The following is a 22,334-nucleotide window of genomic DNA, read 5'->3' as shown; positions in this document are numbered from 1 at the left end:
TATTCTTTAGAATATTACACATGTTGACTTTTTCGGAAGTTTTAACATAGTGTACCACTGAGCCGTCTCGGTTGACTTTTTAGGGTTGACCGTTGACTTTTTACGAAAATTTGTCAGGGACCCTCCTTAGGTTATTTCGACACCCTGATCACAAATCCGCACTCTATTTTCCCAAATTTAATAGTTTTAGTGGAGTTTCACTAATGGATCCTAATATTATGCTTAGGTGTGATTATTATCAGTGACTCCAGCTTTCTTAGTTCGAGCAGCTTCGACCTGGTTACATGACCTGTGAGTGGGTCTTTTCTTTTATATAGTATATATAATTGTTAGTTTCCATTTATACATTTCATAAAGAGTTTTCCACAATACACCTAGATCAGCGTGACATTATTAAGATTTAGCGCATTGATAGAAATTATGACATTATGCTACATCCTACGGGATGCACATGTATGCGTATTGTTATTGATGCCTAATTATTTTACAGACATGAATAATATTATGTTGACTAGAATTATCTAATCACTGTGGCATGACAATATTTAAGTTATCTGCTCATTATTTGTTGCACCAGTGTTAGTACTCGCTCAGGCCAGGGCCAATCTTTCACATGTATGTGCACATCACACCGTACGCTCACTTTGGATCCATTGTAGGTGCCAGTCCTGTCCAAGATTGCTATAAGCAATTAGGACTAGTATGTGCTGCGCATAGCGCCAGTCTTGACTTGATTGTAGTACTAGAGCATAAATCATTATTACACCTAGTCCTGTTCATGGCAGAATACCTCTGCATGAACTCGTGTGTCAGCATGTATCGATAAGCACTCGATATGATATGTTTGCTTATGCGAGATTATGAGATTATGGACGACATGTGTTTACTTATGAAATATTGTGCTGTATTGAATTCTTAAGATAATGCAGGCTACGGTAAGTATTTTTCATACTATACATAGTATGTATATTTTGGAAACTATACTTATTTTACAGCGAGGGGTTACTATGTTTTTGAAAAGGTTTTTTACAAAACTTTATTTTTAGGCCCACTCACCATTGTTTTTCGCCCTTCTAGGTTTTAGTAGCTGAGCTTTCGTATTGGCGTGGATTCTTGGAAAATCTTAGTATTGAAGATTACCTTTGATGGTATAATTCTCATTTTACCTTTTGTACTTTACTTATGTTCTGACATCATGTGTGAAATGAGTTCATTCCCGCTCACTAGCGCACTCTTCCATTGAGGCATCTTTAGGTTTAAATTTACTCACATTTTCCACATCACTACACTTTATGGTTTCGTCACCCTCCTGGTGTCAGCCAACACAACTCGATTCGGAGTCCTGGTGGACATTCTGGGTCAGGCTGTGTCATATCACTTATGACTAAAGAGAAATTCTACTAGACTGTAGTATTACGTAACTTTAAAACTCAAAGTAGCTACTTAATTTAAATTCCAAAACTTGATCATGCCACTTAATACTACGGTCTGGTGATATTCCTCTTCACTAGTAAATGAGACGTCTTAGGTTCAATTCTCGCCAAAGGAGAATTTGAACCACATTATTGCTAGCCCACTGTGTGGCTAAGTCCAACCCTCATCCCCTTAATATAGATAATATCGTTTGTTAAAAAATAAAAAACCTTGAGCGTTCTCACTTTCTTTGCATTTTCTAGGAACGTTGACTTTGGATTAATGTAATTTGAATGCCGTCATGGCCGTAAATTGATGTTATCTTGAAAATTAAGCAATCTTGTGATAATATTTTTCGTGTAGTGTACATGAGCACTCTAACTAAAACTGCTACTTAGAACTTTTGACCCTTGGCCCTTTTTCATTTTAAATAATTCCCTGCAAACTCGTTTAATGCGAGCTAGAAGTTCGTGTATCGCTTAGAAAGCAGTAAGGATAATTGCTGGAAAGTCTTAATGTCCAAACTTGTTGACCATATGTGTGTGTGTGTGTGTGTTTACAGACAACACGTGGTTGTACTAGCCGTCCATTTTCATTTCCCACTGTTGCAGGCTAGGAAACTACTGGATTTCGTGTGCCATCATGGATTTAAATATCGAAAATATCGGCGAAATATCGCCGATATTTTCGTTTTTTTCGGTTACCGATATTTTAATGAGTATCCAATGAGTTTTCGTCAAAATATCTCGATATTATCAATAATATCGCGATATTAGTTATAATATCGCGATATTTTCGCGATATGACATCAAAAAATTCTTAAAATTTTCTGAAAAGTCTCAATTTTGAAACTAAAGGGATTCGAACCCCCTCCCATTTGACTCTTAACGCCTTAACCACCATATCACTTATGGTTGTTGTGATAATATGCTACTATATTTATATATATTGTTTTGTTTTGAATTCTTTTTACAAGAAACAAATTTGCACATATTCCAAATTTTTTGTGGTATTATATTTTAAATTGTGTCAATTAATTACTTAGTTAATGGCATGTGGTTTTTAATTTTTCTATTTTTTATTTGGTCACTTACATGGTACGGCTGGAAAAAATTCCCGAAAATCCCAAACCAAACCGAAAAATCCCCAAACCCAAACCGAAAAATCCCAAACCAAAACCATCCTGAAGTTCGGGAATCCCATCCCGAAAAATACCGAAATTTTCGATATGGGATTGGTTTCCAAATCCCATTTGTTTGGTAATCCCGAAAAATACCGAAGTATTCGGTTTCCTATTGACTTTTGGGTTTTGGTTCTTGAAAACCATTGTCATGGTTGCTGACTACTCTTCACAATACACTTACTCTACAAATAGAGATGATGAAGATAGTGAAAATTTTGAACCTCATAGGAACTCTATGTGGTACTAAGTCACTCATGTATCTTACCATGCAATGTATAAAGTGTAAAATATTGTACTAATTCATTATATATAAATAATTATGGTGTGTTTAAACTTCTTTCATTAATTACTACATATTTTCTACATTCACAATGTTTGCCAGTTCGCTATATAATCAACTTAAATCAGTTAAATCCATCATGCAATGCATTTCCTTCCAATTTTTTGTGATAAACTAATAGATAATTGACTAAATAAACATCCTGCAAAGTTTCAATAAAAATTTCCAAGTTTTTCTTACAATTTCCGTGGTTTCCATGTAATTTTTATCGATATCGATATTATCCCGATATTTCCATCGATATTTCCGTATTTCCGATATTACCGATATTTTCTTCCTTGTGTGCCATTAACGTGCATGCATGGCTCCATATATGGGTAAAAAATCTTTCAGTTTATATCTTATTTTTTCTTCTTCACTCGGCGGGCACCTTCCTTCCTATCACGAACACGTATTTCTGATTTTCTTAATAGTCCGTCGGTCTTACCTATCGAACAATCCCTTCTTTGTGTTTCTGGGAACACTAGAAGAAAAAAGCTCATCTATCACGGTGAATGCCCGTGATAAATTGCAATCCATCACGGACACTGTGCCCGTTAGTATTATGGATGTAATAAAAAGTCTCATTTTCTATCACGGGTTATGCCCGTTGTTAACTGCAATATGACCACGGATTGTACCCGTGGTAGATTGAGATCTAACATCACGTGCTATGACCGTTGTCGATTACTAATTGACCACAGCTAAAGCCCGTTACAAATTATTTTCCAAAATTAAAAAAAAATTATTTAACAAATATATATATATCTGTATTTATATATTTTAGTATAGAATAACCAACAAAATTGCAGATTTACTACAATATAATAAGCACATAAAAAATACTTGATAATATTATAGCATAATTTAAAAATACTTGAGTTTCCAAATGAATACATAAACGGAAGTCATAAAGTACTATCCATGTAGTGCCTAATGAATACATAAACGGAAGTCATAAAGTACTATCTATGTAGTGTCAAAGTACCATTTTCTAGTCTAAGTACGAACTAAAATTACTCTCCAACTCGGACGTACTTTGATGGCCAGGCAATTGTACTAGACACAGCATCCTCTAGGACACGAAAGTCACTTGTAGGGCAGTACAAAGATATATTCTCCACTCTGACAACAGTTACCCAAACTTTCCAGCAATCAGGACCAAGCACCATGTGATGAACTTTCGCCTCAGGATTTGTTGATTCTATTTCTCCAGTTGCAACAACTTGTCCATTTCCGAGCCACTTTAGTAACTTGCATGAAGACCCTCGAAAAATACCAACAGGTTGTAACTAGCATAAAGAAATCAAATAAGAACATCAATTTTAAATGATTAAGTTATCAAACTATTTAACAATTATTATCAAGCGTGTGTTTACTACCTGAGAAGTGGCTTTAGAACATTCTTTTCTCTTAATATTGTCTCTTTCTATGTTTGGACTACTTCTCTGTGACAACCAAACATGGAAGACACAAAATTCGATCAGTTTATATCAAAATCTCATAAGTTTCATAAGCTAACTATATAGTACTTGTTCTCGTATACCTGGGAACTAGCTTTGGAAGCTTGTCTAGAAGCATCGTCAGCTTCGTGTGCACTTCTTCTATCACATTGTATCTAATAACAAAACAAAAACAATCTAATTATCAACATCTGCTATGTCTTATTATATTTCCACTGTGTTATACTTGGGATCATATATGTACCTGAGAACTAGCTTTTGAAGTGTGTCTAGAACCATCGTTAGCCTCTGGTGCACTTTTCTTATTACATTGTAACTAATAAAAAGATAAATGCAAATAATCAAAATCAAATGAAACAACTGATAACAAGATAGATGCAAGGAAACTATTAGCTGCATAGACTAACTAAGCCTGAAAGTGAACATGTTCACTATTTTCAGTTTCATACCCGGGGAGATGATCTGGAAACCTGGTAACTGGAATTGGGAACCTATTTTACACTATTCGTAGTTCTCTGGAGATCTATACAGCCTTCCTGCGACTAGTGAATACGTAAGAAATAGAAGTTGATCAATTTCAGATTCAACAAAATACCAATATTTACTAATGACACATGTTTACCTGAGGCCTATTTGTGGAGACTTGAATTGCATCATTGGTATTAGTTTCTTTACCATTTCCCCGCAGCGATATGATTAGAAGTTAGAATATATTTTTTAGACCGTTATTGTTTTATTTGTACTCACTAAAAAACCAATCCAATGAGTCTTTTGTAACAAATATCTCCCTTTCCGATAAAAGATGTGGTTGCTAGGGTAAAGTTGGATGTATCAAGTATTGCTGACAAATATTCATCCAATGTTGGTGGGTATTTACGGTGGAACCATTGGCTTCCCTCAAGTAAGCTCTAACTATATACAAATTGATCATGCCGTAAATCTTTTATCATTTTTATAAATATATACAAAGTTGCATATATAATTACCTCATTTTGTTGTTTAGCCAACACAAGATCAAACACTTCCCGCAATTTTCCTTCGACATTTTGTAGTCGGTCTCTAAGCTCTCGATTACTCATGCTGGCATATGTTTGGGCATCATATCTAGAAGGTGTAACCCCATAACCACCTCCACGAAGTCGACCTCGATGTTCAGGTCCAAGTGCTTGTGATAAGGCATCATCTTTTATAGAACCATTGTCTGTTGTTGGCATTTCATTAGCCAACTTAATGTCATCCTATACATTTAAAAATCATTTACAAGATTAAAAGAAAAATGAACAAAAAATAACACAAGGATAATTTCAAACTGAAGCTTCGTACCATTTTCTTTGACACTATCTCATTTACCGGTTAACCATTTTTTCTTGTACAAGCAGCTATCCAAAGACTGACTCTATTTAAATCCTCCTCAGGTGTACCTTTGTTTCTCTATTAATTAATCCATAATTTAAACTCCGTATAAGTGTGTTGTCACTGAAATGAAATTAAAATATATACAAAGGTTCATACCAGCTCGTCCTCCAAGCGTGCATATCCTTTACGACTCATCACATGAGGGAGAGTATGGAATGATTTAAACTTTTTGAACTTCTCACTAATTGCCTAACAAAGAAAAACAGATAACAAGGAACTTCATTTAACCAACATCCATGCATAGAAAACCTAATCATTAATTTAAAATTTAATACAAACAAGATTACATCAAACTCAAGAGAGCATCGATGTTTAACAAATTTGTCCCAATCAGCTTGTTTCTCAACATTAGCAGGCTTCAAGAGTTGCATTTGTTCCATTGCATCAGGACCATCATCAAGGGATCTTATTTGTTTTGTCAACGTGGCTTTGTGACACACCCCGTCCCGAAGGAGGGCATGCAGGCCGTCACGTGAGAGTGACGTAACCATTTACACAGTTCGGAAGCTTTTAAAATACAATTACTAAAATGGAAACCCCCGAGGGTGAGTCCTACTTTTGTGAATTCTGTCAGAACGCCGATGGGTTCCTCGTGGCCACCAAAGCCCTACTAACTTGAACCTGGAGGGGCGCAAAACAAAATTGAGTGGGTCAGCAAAACAAAGCTTTTCGAAAATCTTTCATTTAACACATTTCTAACCCCTCGCTGTAAAACCTGTATACTTTCCCAGAAAATAGTATAATAGCATAATACTTTCATAAATCTCAAATCATCAATTTTTTTTTCTCGAAAACCAGAAAGTATACCAGGTTATAAAAACTTTCAAAAACCGAAAGAATGATGCATCAATGTAACAGGTGAAATGATGAATTAACCGGAGACCCTGCAGTTGGTCCTGTACGGTTAATTTTATCCAACCGGAGTCACCTCGGTGACCTGTACGGTCCAACTCTGCACGTCACTCGGAACTACATATAGTAGTCTGTACAATGACAGGTGTATAAATACGCTCTAGTGCTTCTCTCATCAATCATCAGCGCGCATAACTAAGGTCACCCACTAGTCGGAATCACATCTAGTGATCTGTACGACTAGCATGTCGGAACCCTCACATGGTCTGTACGACATCCACCTACTTGGATCCAAGACGAGCGTGCGGTGTGGTGAATAATAATATAAGCACTAACACCTAGGGTGCAGGTTATGAGCTTTCAATACAATTCATATATAATAACCCCTCTGAATAATAATAAAACTCACTCGTGCGTCCGCCGCGTCAATTCACATATATATGCATCAATTATCAAACTAAACATCTCAACAATTGCATGCATGGCAATTTAATTCATAACTTTCATATAAACGTATTTTCTGGAAAAAATCAGTTGTATATAGGTAATACAAAATCAAAACTGCCCACTCACCTGGAGTTTGCCCTACAACTCCCTAGCACAATACGCCAAGGCATCATGATGATCGGCGCCTAAAACAATAATCAATTCCAACCTCAGAATTCATATCGATAGAATATAACTTATATAAAATACGTCACTACGTAGTTCGATCCGGAAGATCTGCCACTCAGATTTTAAATCCATAACTTCCAGAGGTCTACAATATATCTCTAGGACAACATCCTAAAATTTCATTACCATCCAACGGTCGGATCTCCGTCAATTAACAAAACCAAGTGACGGTTAACATTCTATATTACGGACTTACAACTCCAATTCCGGAAGATCCGTAAATCGGATTCCCAATCCGTAAGTTCCTATAATCCTCAAATATTACGTATTACAACGCATCAAAGTTTGGTGATGATCCAACGGTCGGATCGTCAATTCACATTTTCACCTAATGCGAAAACTATAAAACGTTATTTAAAGCACCTAACCAACAATTCTTAATAACTTCTCATACGGTGCTCAATTTGGGTATATGAATATACCACATTGACCTACTCGACGTCACGGACGTCGAAAAATTGTTAAAATAATTTTTTGATGTGGCACGCGCCCCCACGCGCCAGGGAAAGCACGGGTCCACGCGCACCTTCTTCCTCGCGAGCTCGCCAGACTGATTTTTCCGGTGGCCGGAAAACTGGGAAATTTTCAAATGCTTCGTTCTCCTTCGTTTCTCAACCATTTTCTTCGTATAATATATCAATTTGAAGCCCTCAACATGTAGAATCACAATTTTAAGCTTCAAAAACAACTAAATCTCACCGGAAAAATCCAAGCAAAACCGGCCAAACTTAACCCTCGTGATCCCGACGTCCAAATCCTTCCAATGAAGCACTCCGAGCTTCCTTGGGACCTCACTAAGCTCACTATAAGCTTAGAATTCCCTGAAACACAACATATTACGAGTGCATGAACAGTGACCAAAAATGAAGGTTCGGGTTTCACGTGATTTCGAGGGTTTCACTTCCTAAAACTAGTACCAATCAACTCAAAACATCTCAAGGATGAAGATTCTTACCTTGGTTGCCTCGATCCACTGGGTTTTGGGTGAGGCCGTACGTTTGAGGGTGAGAGAGAGAGTGAGTCGAGATGGAGGAGAGAGAGAGAGAGACACGGGGGAAGGAGAGAGCAGGGAGGTGTAGGTGGTCCAACACCAAATCCTCACCATCCATTTAATCCCTATTCCCAATATTTTACAAACCAATAAATTTAATCCAACCTTATAAAATTAATCCAAATAACGTCACACCCACGTACCTTAATACCCGCTAAGGGTAAATCCATCTTTTCACGTCTTCGATGAATAAAATCCCAGGACGGGCTGTGACAATCTTCCCCCCTTATAGAATTTCATCCTCGAAATTCATACAACCTACCAATCCACTTAATATTCATAAAATAACCTCGTATACATCTCTCTCATCCGATCTTCGGTCTCCCAAGTAGGTTCTTCCACGGACTGGTTCCTCCACAATACTTTTACCAAGCTCACTGTCTTATTCCTTAGAACCTTGTCTTTCCAATCAAGTATCGTCATCGGCTCCTCTTCGTAACACAAATATGGGTTAAACTCTAAGGGTTGCAGAGGGATCACATGCGACGGATTTGTAACATAATGTCGAAGCACCGAAACGTGAAACACATTATGTACGCTGGACAGCTCTGACGGCAATTCAAGCCTGTAAACATCTTCACCGACTCGCTCGGTAACCTGATAAGGTCCGATGTACCTAGGACTCAACTTACCTTTCTTTCCAAATCGAACAACACCTTGCCACGGTGATAACTTCATAAATACCCCAATCACTTACCTTGTACACTCGATCAGTGGCATGTCTGTTTGTTAAACTTTTCTGGCGATCTTGGGCCGTTTTCCAAGTTAAAATTAATCACTCGAACATTCCAAGTAGACTCATCCATAACCTCAGGGCCCGCAAGAACTCTTTTGACAACTTCTGTCCAACACAAAGGTGTACTACAATCTTTACCAAAAAGTGCCTCAAATGGTTTCATACTCATGCTCGAACGAACGCTATAGATGTAGGCAATTCCCCTTAAATCCAACCGCTTAATCTAAGCGTCGCCAACTACAATACTGAAGATCTCAACATATCCTCCAAAGTCTGGATAGTGCTCTTTGATTAACCATCTATTTGAGGGCGATAAGTTGTACTATAAGGTAACTTGGTAACCAAGCTTCCTGTACGCTATCCAAAACTTAGAAGTAACCAACATACCCAAAAAGCTTAACAATGTACATCGTCAAAATTGCTTTCTTTAATTCCACATAATTTGGCACATACATCCCATTCTCTTGCATAAACATACCATCCAATTCTGTCTCGGTTAATTCTTGAATTCCTTCGTCAAATTTCTGGGCATCAAGTATACAATCAACTAAAATTGGTCTAACCTGAAAATTAGTCAATAAAGCTTCTTCTCAACTTTTACCTTAAGTTTCACTCCAGGGTCTCAAATCCGCAAGAAAGGATAACACAACAAGCATACAAATCAGTCGCAACAATTTCACGGTCACCCTGGTCGTGCAATCATAATTATTTAGTAACTCAATCCACCTTCGTTGCCTAAGATTAGAATACCTCCGAGTAAGCAGACATTGGAGACTCATTTGATTCGTAAAAATCTTACACTTTTCACTATAAAAGTAATGTCTCCAAAACTTCCAAGTAAAGATGATAGCTACTAACTCCAAATTGTGAGTAGAGTAATTCATTTCATGAAGTTTCAATTGCCGTGAAGCATAGGCAATCTCCTTACCTTGCTGCATTAACACTTATCCAAGACCAACCAAAGAAGCATCACTAAAGACCTCATAATTACCGCTATCTTCTGGGAGTGCTAAAATACGTGTATGAGTGAGGAAATACTTCAACTGTTGAAACCTTTGCTCACAATTATTATCCACTTAAACTTAACCTCTGTTCTCGTCAATCTCGTCAGTGGCAAAGCAATGACTGGGAAATCTTTCACGAACCGTCCACGATAGCCTGCCAAACTAAGAAAACTTCGAATCTCAATCACAGTTCGTGGTTGTTCCAAATTCTCAGTTTCCGCTACCTTTTAAAAATTCACTTGAATACCTTTAGCAAATATAACTTATCTCATAAATGCTTCTTGATTCATCCAACATTGGCATTTGCTAAACTTAGCATACAATCGACGTTCCCTCAAACTTTGTAACATCAACTTAAAATATCTAACATGCTCTGCTCTAGGCTTAGAGTATACCAGAATATCGTCAATGAAAACAATAACAAACTTGTCAATGCATTCCTAGAATACTTCATCCATCATCTCATAAAACAGCAAGAGAATCCATCAATCCGAATAACATCACGAAAACTCATAATGACCGTAACGAGTCCTGAACACAATCTTAGGAACGTTATCATTAACTCTTCAACCGGCAACAACCAGACCTTAAGTCAATCTTAGGAAATACGCAGACCTCTAAGTTGATCAACAATCATCAATACGCAACAATGGATAACGGTTCTTGATCATTACCCGATTCAATTACCTATAATTAAAACATAGCCTTAATGTCCATTTTCTTCCTCACCAATAAACTGGTGCTCCCCCCAACGTGATGTACTTTAAATGATACCTTTGTCAACCAATTCCTGTAACCGAATTTTTAATTCCCTTAACTCATCATGAACCAATCTTTAATATAAAATTTGTGCCTGGAGACAAATCAGTAGTGAACTCCATATCTCCGCCTAGCGGCAATCCAGGTAATTCCTCAGGGAAAACATCAAGAAAATGTCTAACCACCTTTACATCTCCCAAACTACTAGAAGCAACATCATTTAGCACCATATGAGTTAAGTATCCTTGGCAGCCTTTCGATAACAATCTCTTTGCTCTCACGGCATAAATAACGGCCTAACTCAATCCACTTTGCATACCCACAAAAGTAACCTCTAGTCATCCAAATTGGTGGAAGGTAACTGGTTTCACGTAGCAATCTATCTTGTTATGATTATAACGCAACTAATATGTGCCTAAATTCACATCCAAATCCACGATATCCAACGAAATAAGATTTACTGGCATAACTATATCTTCCACCATCGTTAGGCATCCTGAATAAACCAAATCAACATAGAGTGCCTTACCTGTTTACTTGCTTAACGAATCCAACAAATAAGTTATAAATATTACGGTCTGCAGCCCGCAATACAAATAACTCACTGTTGTCTCGATAAGTAAGTAACAATTCCTGAAGGTGTAATATTATCATCTTGTTCTTCCTTAGAAATACATAAATACGCCTCAATCATGCTCCAACATTACTTTCTTTGGCAACATCGTCCATAATAAGAAATATATCAGCCGAAGTCAGCTAGAAAAACCTGTACGGCTGATTCTCTAGCTCAACCATCCATGCTAGCACATAAGTCGGAGTCAACTATAGTGACCTGTACGACTTACTCATCAATTTTCCAAATAATATGTCCGCCGGATCCACCTCTTGTGGCCTGTATGGCTGGACTTATAACTCATCAAATATCCCTGTACTCACGGCCCATCTGACCAAACTATTAAGTTCATAACCTGCTGGATCGATATTGTGGTGTCAGGGAAGACTGCTGGGTAACAACTGATTCTAGGGACCATTCATAACTCTATGTCCCATCTGTCCACATGAACACATTCATTGATTCCCACACTCTCCAAAGTGTATAATATTGTACCTATGACACAAAGGTACATTCCCCTTACTCGAGTCACCTTGTCTTTAAGATTTGGGATAACCAGTAAATCTATCACTTCGCCTCTGACCAGTGGCATTAAAACCTGAGCTGGAAGAATTAGTTCTAACTTCACTTCTTTTGAAGCTCTGAGTCTTTCGATGTCCTTGATATGATGGATCTTTAACTTTATCGTCTTTCCTCTAATTACCATTCTTTTCTTATTCTTCTTTACTCTCGCCGATCATACTCTCAGAGTCCACAATTCTCAACAACATCTCGTAAATTCTTGGTAAATAGTACATTGGATAGTGGTCGCCAAAGAACGCCACTTCTTCTTATTATCCAGCCAAAAACGACATAACACCTCGACCGGATTAACAATAACATCTGAATGGAAACAAGGCAAGTATGTAAACTTTCTATAATATTCATCCGTCGTCATTTTCCTTGTCTCACATTTGCAAATTCTTGCTTACTACCATCACAATATGTCGGAGGAATGAACTTTTCTTAAACAATTCTTTAAACAACTTCCAAACAGCTGTCCTTCCGATATCATCGGATAACATTCCTATCTCCATCAAAATGAAGATTCAACACTCAAAAACTAGGTAGTCATCTCGACCCACCTGTCGGGAGGAAGATTCCCTTAACTTTGCATAATCCGAAACGCCTTTTCCCAAATGATTAAGCCATCAATCTGTTCCCTTAGGTCCTTCATATCCCTAAAGGGATTCAAATTTAACTTATAACCAGTCTCAAAGGTTCCTTTAGATAATAGACTGAATCATAATGGCAATAATTTCCCCCCAAACTACTATATCAGGGAAATTAGGTTCATCCGAACTACGTGGCTCGCTACGAGGCGGTATAGTTCTGACAGAAGACACTAGGAAATTCTCAAGATGTCCAGAATTGCAACCTAGGCTCTGATACCAACTGACACATCCCGTCCCGAAGGAGGGCATGCAGGCCGTCACGTGAGAGTCAAGTAACCATTTACACAGTTCGGAAGCTTTTAAAATACAACTACTAAAATGGAAACCCCCGAGGGTGAGTCCTCCTTTTGTGAATTCTGTCAAAACGCCAATGGGTTCCTCGTGGCCACCAAAGCTCTGCTAACTTGAACCTGGAGGGGCGCAAAACAAAATTGAGTGGGTCGGCAAAACAAAGCTTTTCGAAAATCTTTCATTTAACACATTTTTAACCCCTCGCTGTAAAACCTGTAAACTTTCCTAGAAAATAGTATAATAGCATAATACTTTCATAAATCTCAAATCATCAATTTTTTTTTTCTCGAAAACCAGAAAGTATGCCATGTTATAAAAACTTTCAAAAACCGAAAGAATGATGCATCAATGTAACAGGTGAAATGATGAATTAACCGGAGACCCTACAGTTGGTCCTGTACGGTTAATTCTATCCAACTGGAGTCACCTCGGTAACCTGTACGGTCCAACTCTGCACGTCACTCGGAACTACATATAGTAGTCTGTACGATGACAGGTGTATAAATACGCTCTAGTGCTTCTCTCATCAATCATCAGCGCGCATAACTAAGGTCACCCACTAGTCGGAATCACATCTAGTGATCTGTACGACTAGCATGTCGGAACCCTCACATGGTCTGTACGACATCCACCTACTTGGATCCAAGACGAGCGTGCGGTGTGGTGAATAATAATATAAGCACTAACACCTAGGGTGCAGGTTATGAGCTTTCAATGCAATTCATATATAATAACCCCTTTGAATAATAATAATAAAACTCACATGTGCGTCCGCCGCGTCAATTCACATATATATGCATCAATTATCAAACTAAACATCTCAACAATTGCATGCATGGCAATTTAATTCATAATTTTCATATAAACGTATTTTCTGGAAAAAATCAGTTGTATATAGGTAATACGAAATCAAAACTGCCTACTCACCTGGAGTTTGCCCTACAACTCCCTAGCACAATACGCCAAGGCATCATGACGATCGGCGCCTAAAACAATAATCAATTCCAACCTCAGAATTCATATCGATAGAATATAACTTATATAAAATACGTCACTACGTAGTTCGATCCGGAAGATCTACCACTCAGATTTTAAATCCATAACTTCCAGAGGTCTACAATATATCTCTAGGACAACATCCTAAAATTTCATTACCATCTAACGGTCGGATCTCCGTCAATTAACAAAACCAAGTGACGGTTAACATTCTATATTACGGACTTACAACTCCAATTCCAGAAGATCCGTAAATCGGATTCCCAATCCGTAAGTTCCTATAATCCTAAAATATTACGTATTACAACGCATCAAAGTTTGGTGACTATCCAACGGTCGGATCGTCAATTCACATTTTCACCTAATGCGAAAACTATAAAACATTATTTAAAGCACCTAACCAACAATTCTTAATAACTTCTCATACGGTGCTCAATTTGGGTATATGAATATACCACATTGACCTACTCGACGTCACGGACGTCGATAAATTTTTAAAATAATTTTTTGATGTGGCACGCGCCCCCACGCGCCAGGGAAAGCACGGGTCCACGCGCGCCCACGCGCAACTTCTTCCTCGCGAGCTCGCCAGACTGGTTTTTCCGGTGGCCGGAAAACTGGGGAATTTTCAAATGCTTCGTTCTCCTTCGTTTCTCAACCATTGTCTTCGTATAATATATCAATTTGAAGCCCTCAACATGTAGAATCACAATATACTACTTTTAAGCTTCAAAAACAACTAAATCTCACCGGAAAAATCCAAGCAAAACCGGCCAAACTTAACCCTCGTGATCCCGACGTCCAAATCCTTCCAACGAAGCACTCCGAACTTCCTTGGGACCTCACTAAGCTCACTATAAGCTTACAATTCCTTGAAACACAACATATTACGAGTGCATGAACAGTGACTAAAAATGAAGGTTCGGGTTTCACTTCCTAAAACTAGTACCAATCAACTCAAAACATCTCAAGGATGAAGATTCTTACCTTGGTTGCCTCGATCCACTGGGTTTTGGAGGGTTTTGGGTGAGGCCGTACGTTTGAGGGTGAGAGAGAGAATGAGTCGAGATGGAGGAGAGAGAGAGGGACACGGGGGAAGGAGAGAGCAGGGAGGTGTAGGTGGTCCAACACCAAATCCTCACCATCCATTTAATCCCTAATCCCAATATTTTACAAACCAATAAATTTAATCCAACCTTATAAAATTAATCCAAATAACGTCACACCCACGTACCTTAATACCCGCTAAGGGTAAATCCGTCTTTTCACGTCCTCGATGAATAAAATCCCAGGACGGGCTGTGGCACTTTGTATGTACGCCAACACCCAGACATTTGTGTTAATAATATCTTCTTTGGGGGGAAGGGAAAAATTTTTTGTTGACCTATACTAAAACAATTGTAAATTATTTGATACATATAATATTTTTTGTTTCTTCTAATTTTCTTGTAAATTAGAAATTTAACAACAAAGTCCAAATAGAGATATGTAGGTAGACCAACCACCTGAATTGAGGAGGGTACAAACAAAAAGTCACAAAGGATTTGCTCGTACTCAAAACAATATATTAGATCAAGTAGACATCAACTCGCATGATAAAGAGACTCATGCAAAAAGGCACAAAATTGACCACAAACAAATACTTAAGGTCATCTCTAACCAGATTCATCAAAGGGCTATAAGCCAAAATATGGTATTTTTTGGTACAAAACTCCTGTCTAATAGAAGGTTGGACCAAAAACATTTAGGACCTACCGAGCTAAAATACAGCCATATGGCCAGCGGGTTATGCATCATTGGCCAGCCAATCAGCCCGAAATAATTTAATTTTAGATGGGCCCCACTATCTCCTTCTCCGGCATACCTTTGCCTCACTCTCTTCTTCTCTTGGCCTCCGGCGCTCCGCCACCCCTCACTTTCCTCTCCGCCGCTAACAACAACTAGGCCCTCACCCAATTCTACCTACCGACCAACATCCACTGTTACCTCCGCTCTAACTGGGCCCTCAACGGCCCCGCTTCTCCTCTCACCAATTGAACCAAACTCAAGCTCTTCTACCTCACCGACAACAATCTATCCAGAAAAATTATGTCGAGATCTCCCTCCAGTGACTCCTCAGTCTTGACCTCTGCGACAACAAATCCGGAGAGCCGTTCCAGACAATACCATCATTTATAAATTTGAGGAAATTTAAATTCTGGGATCTTGATGAATTGTCGAGGCAAAGGGCCGTAGATGCCTAGTTTTGGTGGGATTGGGGAGAACCCAGTCGTGGAAGGAGGAGAGAGTGTAATTGAGGGAGAGGAAAGCAACGAGCTGGAAGGGCAAAGAAAAAATAAAGGAAAATTGCAGTGAGAGAGAGGGAGAGAGATGAGAGGGAAAGGAGGAGGGAGGGTGGGTTGAGGGTTAACGACCGAGGGTCTAGATTGGGTGTTGGGTCGCGAACAACATTAGGTAGACGATAAGGCCCTTGATCTGGTCCTTCTCAGCGACGGGGATGGGGTCTCTTCGGAAGAGAAGTTGGGAAGGGGGAGGAAGAAACGGGGAAAGGAAGGGGATGAAGTTCCATTTTTTTCTTTTGTATTTTTTAAAGTTTTTTATTATAAAATAATTGATTGTTTATTCTTAATTTTTTATTTGTTTTTTATCCACACGGTTCAGTGTCGGAAGCTACATCAGCATACATATAGACCCCGCATTTGCCCTTTCATTAGTTAATCATTAACTTAACTATTGTGAAATTTCCTAGTTTAAGTGTGATTGTATAAATCCTATATTACATTTTATTCTAGTTATTGTTTCCTATTCTAGTTTGGAGATTGGTAGTTCTTCTGGCTCAAAGTCTTATTCTACAGATGGTACTCAGAATGGTTCTCCCTTTCAACAGATGTCTCAATTGCCTTAATTTTCTTCATATCTAACAATGTTTCATTTTCAACAATCGACTGCATTTCCACAGCATAATGGACCATTTGCATATGAGACTCAAACTGGTTTAGGGACATACAACAACTTCAGGGGTAATCAGTTTAAACCAAAAGGAAAAGGAAAGAAGTTTCATTCTAGTTCTCAACAATATTTTCAACAACCTTTTGTCCATGGTTCTCAGCCATTACAACAACCTATACAACAACAATCATCTTTTCAACAGTTTGACAGTTCAATGTTGATATGACAAATGTCTCAACCTTTTCAATTTTGTCAAATTTGTAACAGGAAAGGTCATAGTGCTCTCACTTGTTATCAACAGGGATGCCAGATATGTCATAGAGTTGGTCATACGGTTGCAACATGTTTTGATAAGAACAACTCATCAATTCATGTACAAAATCCTATTATGCCAGCTTCTAATTCAGCTTCTAATATGATGGTTTCCTCTTCATATAATCCTGCAATGATGATGTCTCAATCTGTCCCATCAGTTGCAATGACTGGAAGAACAAATGCATCTCCCTCTGCACCTCAAACTGAGTATTGGTTGTTGAACTCTGGTGCTACCCATCACATGACCTCTGATTTGTCTAATCTTCAAATGGCTACTCCATATCCATCTTCTGACACTGTAACCGGGGCTAGTGGTGAAGGTTTGCCTATTGCTCATATTGGCAAATCAAATCTTTCACTTCCATCACACAATTTTTATTTACAGTCTCTTTTACATGTTCCAAAGCTGTCTCAACACCTGCTATCTATGCATTAGTTATGCAAAGATAATAACTGTAGGCGTATTGTTGATGAACTCTATGTGTGCATACAGGACAAGGTCACTCAGAAAGTTCTCTATCAAGGCATGAGTAACAATGCCACATATCCACTTCATGTGCTCAAGACTTCTAAAGCATCTCCAGTAGCTTATATCGGTCAAAAAATAAACTTTGCACTTTGGCATTGCAGATTGGGTCATCCTACAAATTTAGTTACTAAGGCAGCTCTTAGTAAAGCATCAATTCCTTTTTCTTGTAATGATACCTCTCATACTTGTACTGCTTGCTTGCAAGGCAAGTTTACTAGACTACCATTTCCCTTAGTGGCTTCAAAATCAGTCATTCACTTTGATGTTTAGGGACCGGCTCCTACTACTTCTATAGAGGGCTATCGGTATTACGTGTCATATATTGATGAATGTACCAGATATACATGGATATTCCCATTAATGAATAAAGCTGCTGTTTTTGGTTCTTTTGTTCAGTTTCAAGCTTTTATTCAGAATTCTTTTTCTGCAAATATTAAAGTGTTACAAAGTGATGGTGGTGGGGAGTATGTAAGTGCTCAGTTTCAAGGTTTTCTTAGAGATAAGGGCATTCAACATCAAAGATCTTGCCTTTACACTCCTGACCAGAATGGGTTAACAGAAAGGAAAAATAGACATATTGTTGAAACGGCTATAACTTTACTTCCACAAGCATCACTACCTTCACAGTTTTGGAATCATGCTTGTGCTACAACTATATATCTTATAAACAGGATGCCTACTTCAGTTTTGTCTATGACGTCTCCATTTGAGGCTTTATATCATTTTGCACCTAAACTGGAACATTTGAGGGTGTTTGGTTGTGCGTGTTATCCCTCTTTGAAACCATATAGAACCCATAAACTTGATCCAAAAACCACTACTTGTATTTTTTTAGGGTATGCAGCTCAGTATAAGGGCTTCATTTGTTATTCTCTTCAGGATCATAAACTTATTGTTTTTAGGCATGTGGTGTTTGATAAACATGTGTTTCCTTGACTGTCTCATCTCTATACTTCTAAGCCATCTAGAACTCGGGCATCTATACCCCTAGTGGTGCATCCCACTACATTTCATCTTCCACCACTGATTTCTATTCCTTTTCCCCAAGTGTTTGCACAGCATGATTCTTCAACAACACGAGATCCTCAGTCATGTTCTCTGCCAACAAGTGATCCCCTCACTACTGGTGAATGTCCACTATTGGATTCTGAGTCTATTTCTACCCAAGTGACTCATTTTGAGTTCAATCCTGATGTTGTTATGTCTTAAGCTACAGACTTACAACCAGTTTCTTTGCATACCGTTAATATTCATCCGATGCATACTCACTCTAAGTCTGGTATTGTGAAGAAAAAGTAGGCTTACAGTGCTCATGTTCGAGAAGATTCGTTTATTCAGGAACCTCAGTCCTATTTTGCAGCATCTAAAGTTGCTCACTAGAAAACAGTTATGCAAAAGGAGATGGATGTTTTGGTTCAACAAGGCACTTGGTGTTTAGTTCCACTTCCTCCCAATAAGAATGTGGTAGGGTGTAAATGGATATATAAAGTTAAAAAGCATCCTGATGGCTCTGTTGCACACTATAAAGCCCGACTAGTGGCTAAGCAAGAGGCTGGTCTTGATTACTATGAAACATTTAGTCCTATAGTCAAACAAACTACAATGAGGCTTATGTTGTCTCTAGCTGCTTCAAAATGGTGGAAACTCAAGCAATTAGATGTCAAGAATGCTTTCTTACACAGGGTTCTTGAAGAAGAAGTTTTTATGGGTCAACCACATAGATTTGTGGATGTTCATCACCCTGAGTATGTTTGCAAACTTCAAAGGTCTATCTATGGATTAAAACAAGCTATGAGAGCTTGGAATGAGAGGTTTACTAGGTTTCTTTTATCCTTGGGGTTTACATCCTCTCATGTTGATCCCTCATTGTTTGTGAAATCTGGTGGCCAGTCTATTGTTGTTCTACTTTTATATGTTGATGATATCATTCTGACTGGGAATATTGAAAGCCATGTTCAAGCTGTGATCAGTCAATTAACTACTGAATTTGATATGAAAGATCTTGGCTTGCTGCATTATTTCCTTGGTCTACAAATTGAGTATCAATATCAAGGTATATTTGTTCACTAGTCCAAGTATATTACAGATCTTTTGAATAAAACTAATATGCTTCATAGCAAGCCATGCATCACTCTATGTCATCCAAATCACAAGTTATTAAATCATGGTAGTACTTCTGTTTCAGACCTTAGTATTTACAGAAGCATAGTTGGGGCCTTACAGTATCTTACCTTCACAAGACCCGATATTGCATATTCTGTCAATCAAGTGTGTCAGTTCATGCATTCACCACTTGAAGATCATTTTGTTGCTGTAAAACGGATTTTGCAGTATCTTTGAGGTACTAATCGTCTTGGCTTATGTTTTCGACCTGGTTCTATGGAGATCAAAGCATACACAGATGTTGATTGGGCTGGTGACCACAATGATAGGCGTTTAACAACTGGTTTTGTTGTGTTTTTAGGCTCTTGATGCGAAATATATAAGCACACAAATTAAACCCTCTTTTTATCAATTGTAGTAAAGTATGTAAGTAGGGATCGTTCTAGGCCGGGGATTAGGAGGGATTGCTAAATCACTTGGAAACTGACTTGAAAACGTAAAAATAAAGTTTAAAACACCAACTAGACTCAAAGAATGCAAAACTATACTTTAAAACACTAAAATAAACCAAAAGACTCAAAACAGCCCCTAAACACTCAAAACTACCTTAAACACACAATCTGGGCAGTTTTGGGACTCTAACACAAACTTGGACGAATTTTGGTTTTCTAATGAACTAAAACACTTAAAAACATAATCTAAGACAAGTTCTAATTAATATGACTCAAAGAAATAAGATGGGGTTGATTTTGGACGAAAATAATTAAATTAAGACAAGAACAAAGTAAACAAATTCTTAGACAAATTTAAGTGAATCAAAACAGATTGTAAAATGAATTTGAATGAAACTTATGGATGGAAGGCTAGCTAGGAGGTTCTTCTCCACACATGTCACACTTGCATACAAAACGATTTCCAGTTGCTTTTCGATAAGCTATGAATACTCAACGCCCCAAATTAAACGTGAATTGCACTAATTAACCCTCAGTTTTTCCACAAGTTATTGGGTTGGATGATTGCATATGGCAACCCAAAACATTCCCTACAAGTTCCCTACATGAATTGCATAATAGAGATACAAGCAAGAATCATTAAGTTCTATGAAAAACATAAGCATTGACGAGGCACTCGTTACTATGATTTGCATGAAACTTATGCCAAGAATTTACTTAACGTGATTGTGACTAGCAACCTTCACTACTTGTGAATATAAGTTCATAACGATTAGGTGAAACTCCCTTATATTCTAGCGTTAAATTCATGCATGAAAATTAAGCGTGCACTCTCAACCAACATACACAAATCATTTTTTATACGATCGGATAAGTAAATTGAATTCACAACTTATGAATCACAACTGGATGTAATCAAATCATATTGCAAGTATGAACATGGTTTCGAATCACCCCCTAACTAAGAGGGATTTAGTTCCTCATACTCACAAAGCAAAGATACATAAAATTAGACATTAAAATCAAAGGAAAGAAAACACCTAAAATGCTCCAACTTGGGTAGCAAGTGCATCCAAGAATTCTCCTTTGCTTGCTTGCGGCAGATTGCTTTGTGGACGGATTGTTGGGTAGTTTTATGATGTAGAATGGATGGGGAATGGTATAGAAAGGTTTAGGGTAAGTGTGGAGGAGTGTTTGAGGGTTGGAGGGTGGTGGAGAACTAGGCAAAGAGGGTGGAAGAAGGTGGAGTGGCTGTTATGTTTTCTAGGCACTAGAATGGTGTTTTTGGGGTGTTTTGCTACCTAGAGGTTGTATGGACGGATTTTCTGTGATGAATGATGAATATGAGAGTGTGAACCCTTTGCTAAGGGGTGTAAACATGTATATATAGGCCCCAAAAACCTTAGAGAATCAGGTTAGGCTAGGGAGAATGCACGGCAAAGAGTGTATGTGGTGTGCAATGATCCAAGGGTGAAAATGAAGTGATGATGCAAAGTGTGAAGGGTAAAATGGAGTGGTCTTGTAGCTAGGGGGCATGAATGATTGTGTACATTGCATAGAGATGGAAAGGGAGGTGAAAATGTGTCAATAAATGGGTCAAAGGTGCAGCAACATGTGGTACACAAGGCATGGGATTCCAAATGTGAATGATGGAGCATCAATTGGTGCATGTTATGGTTGTGAAAGTTGTATAAAATTTTGTGGGTGAAGGGAACAAGAGGTATCAAGCAATTAAGTGTAATAATTAAATGAATTGAAGCATGAAATCAGAAATTATGTAGGGGACAAGAGTGATCAAGCATGGCATGGGAATCCAAAGGGAATTCTATGTTGTTTTGCATGGCAATGAAGGCAAGTTGGGGTGACAAATTTTTGGGTTGAGTTCTTCATCTTTTGGACCATAATTCTTCACATTCTTGGCCTCTTTAGTTCTCAAATTCGTCCATCCACTTTGGCCCAAATATGTGACATGCATTCCAAGCTCCATTTTGCTCCAAAATG

General features: G+C 38.1%; 1 long non-coding RNA gene and 1 pseudogene across 1 annotated transcript in view; both read right to left on the bottom strand.

Annotated features, from left to right (window-relative positions):
* Nucleotides 1–22,334, bottom strand: part of LOC126588297 (uncharacterized) — a 97,693-nt gene that overhangs the window by 32,802 nt on the left and 42,557 nt on the right. The window lies entirely within an intron of this gene.
* Nucleotides 3,814–5,648, bottom strand: LOC126588285 (uncharacterized; annotated as a pseudogene).

The sequence above is a fragment of the Malus sylvestris genome, chromosome 11 (genome assembly GCF_916048215.2).
Source record: "Malus sylvestris chromosome 11, drMalSylv7.2, whole genome shotgun sequence".
NCBI classification, from domain to species: domain Eukaryota; kingdom Viridiplantae; phylum Streptophyta; class Magnoliopsida; order Rosales; family Rosaceae; genus Malus; species Malus sylvestris.
The sequence above is the reverse complement of the archived record's forward strand: the minus strand, read 5'-3'. Positions and strand labels throughout refer to the sequence as shown.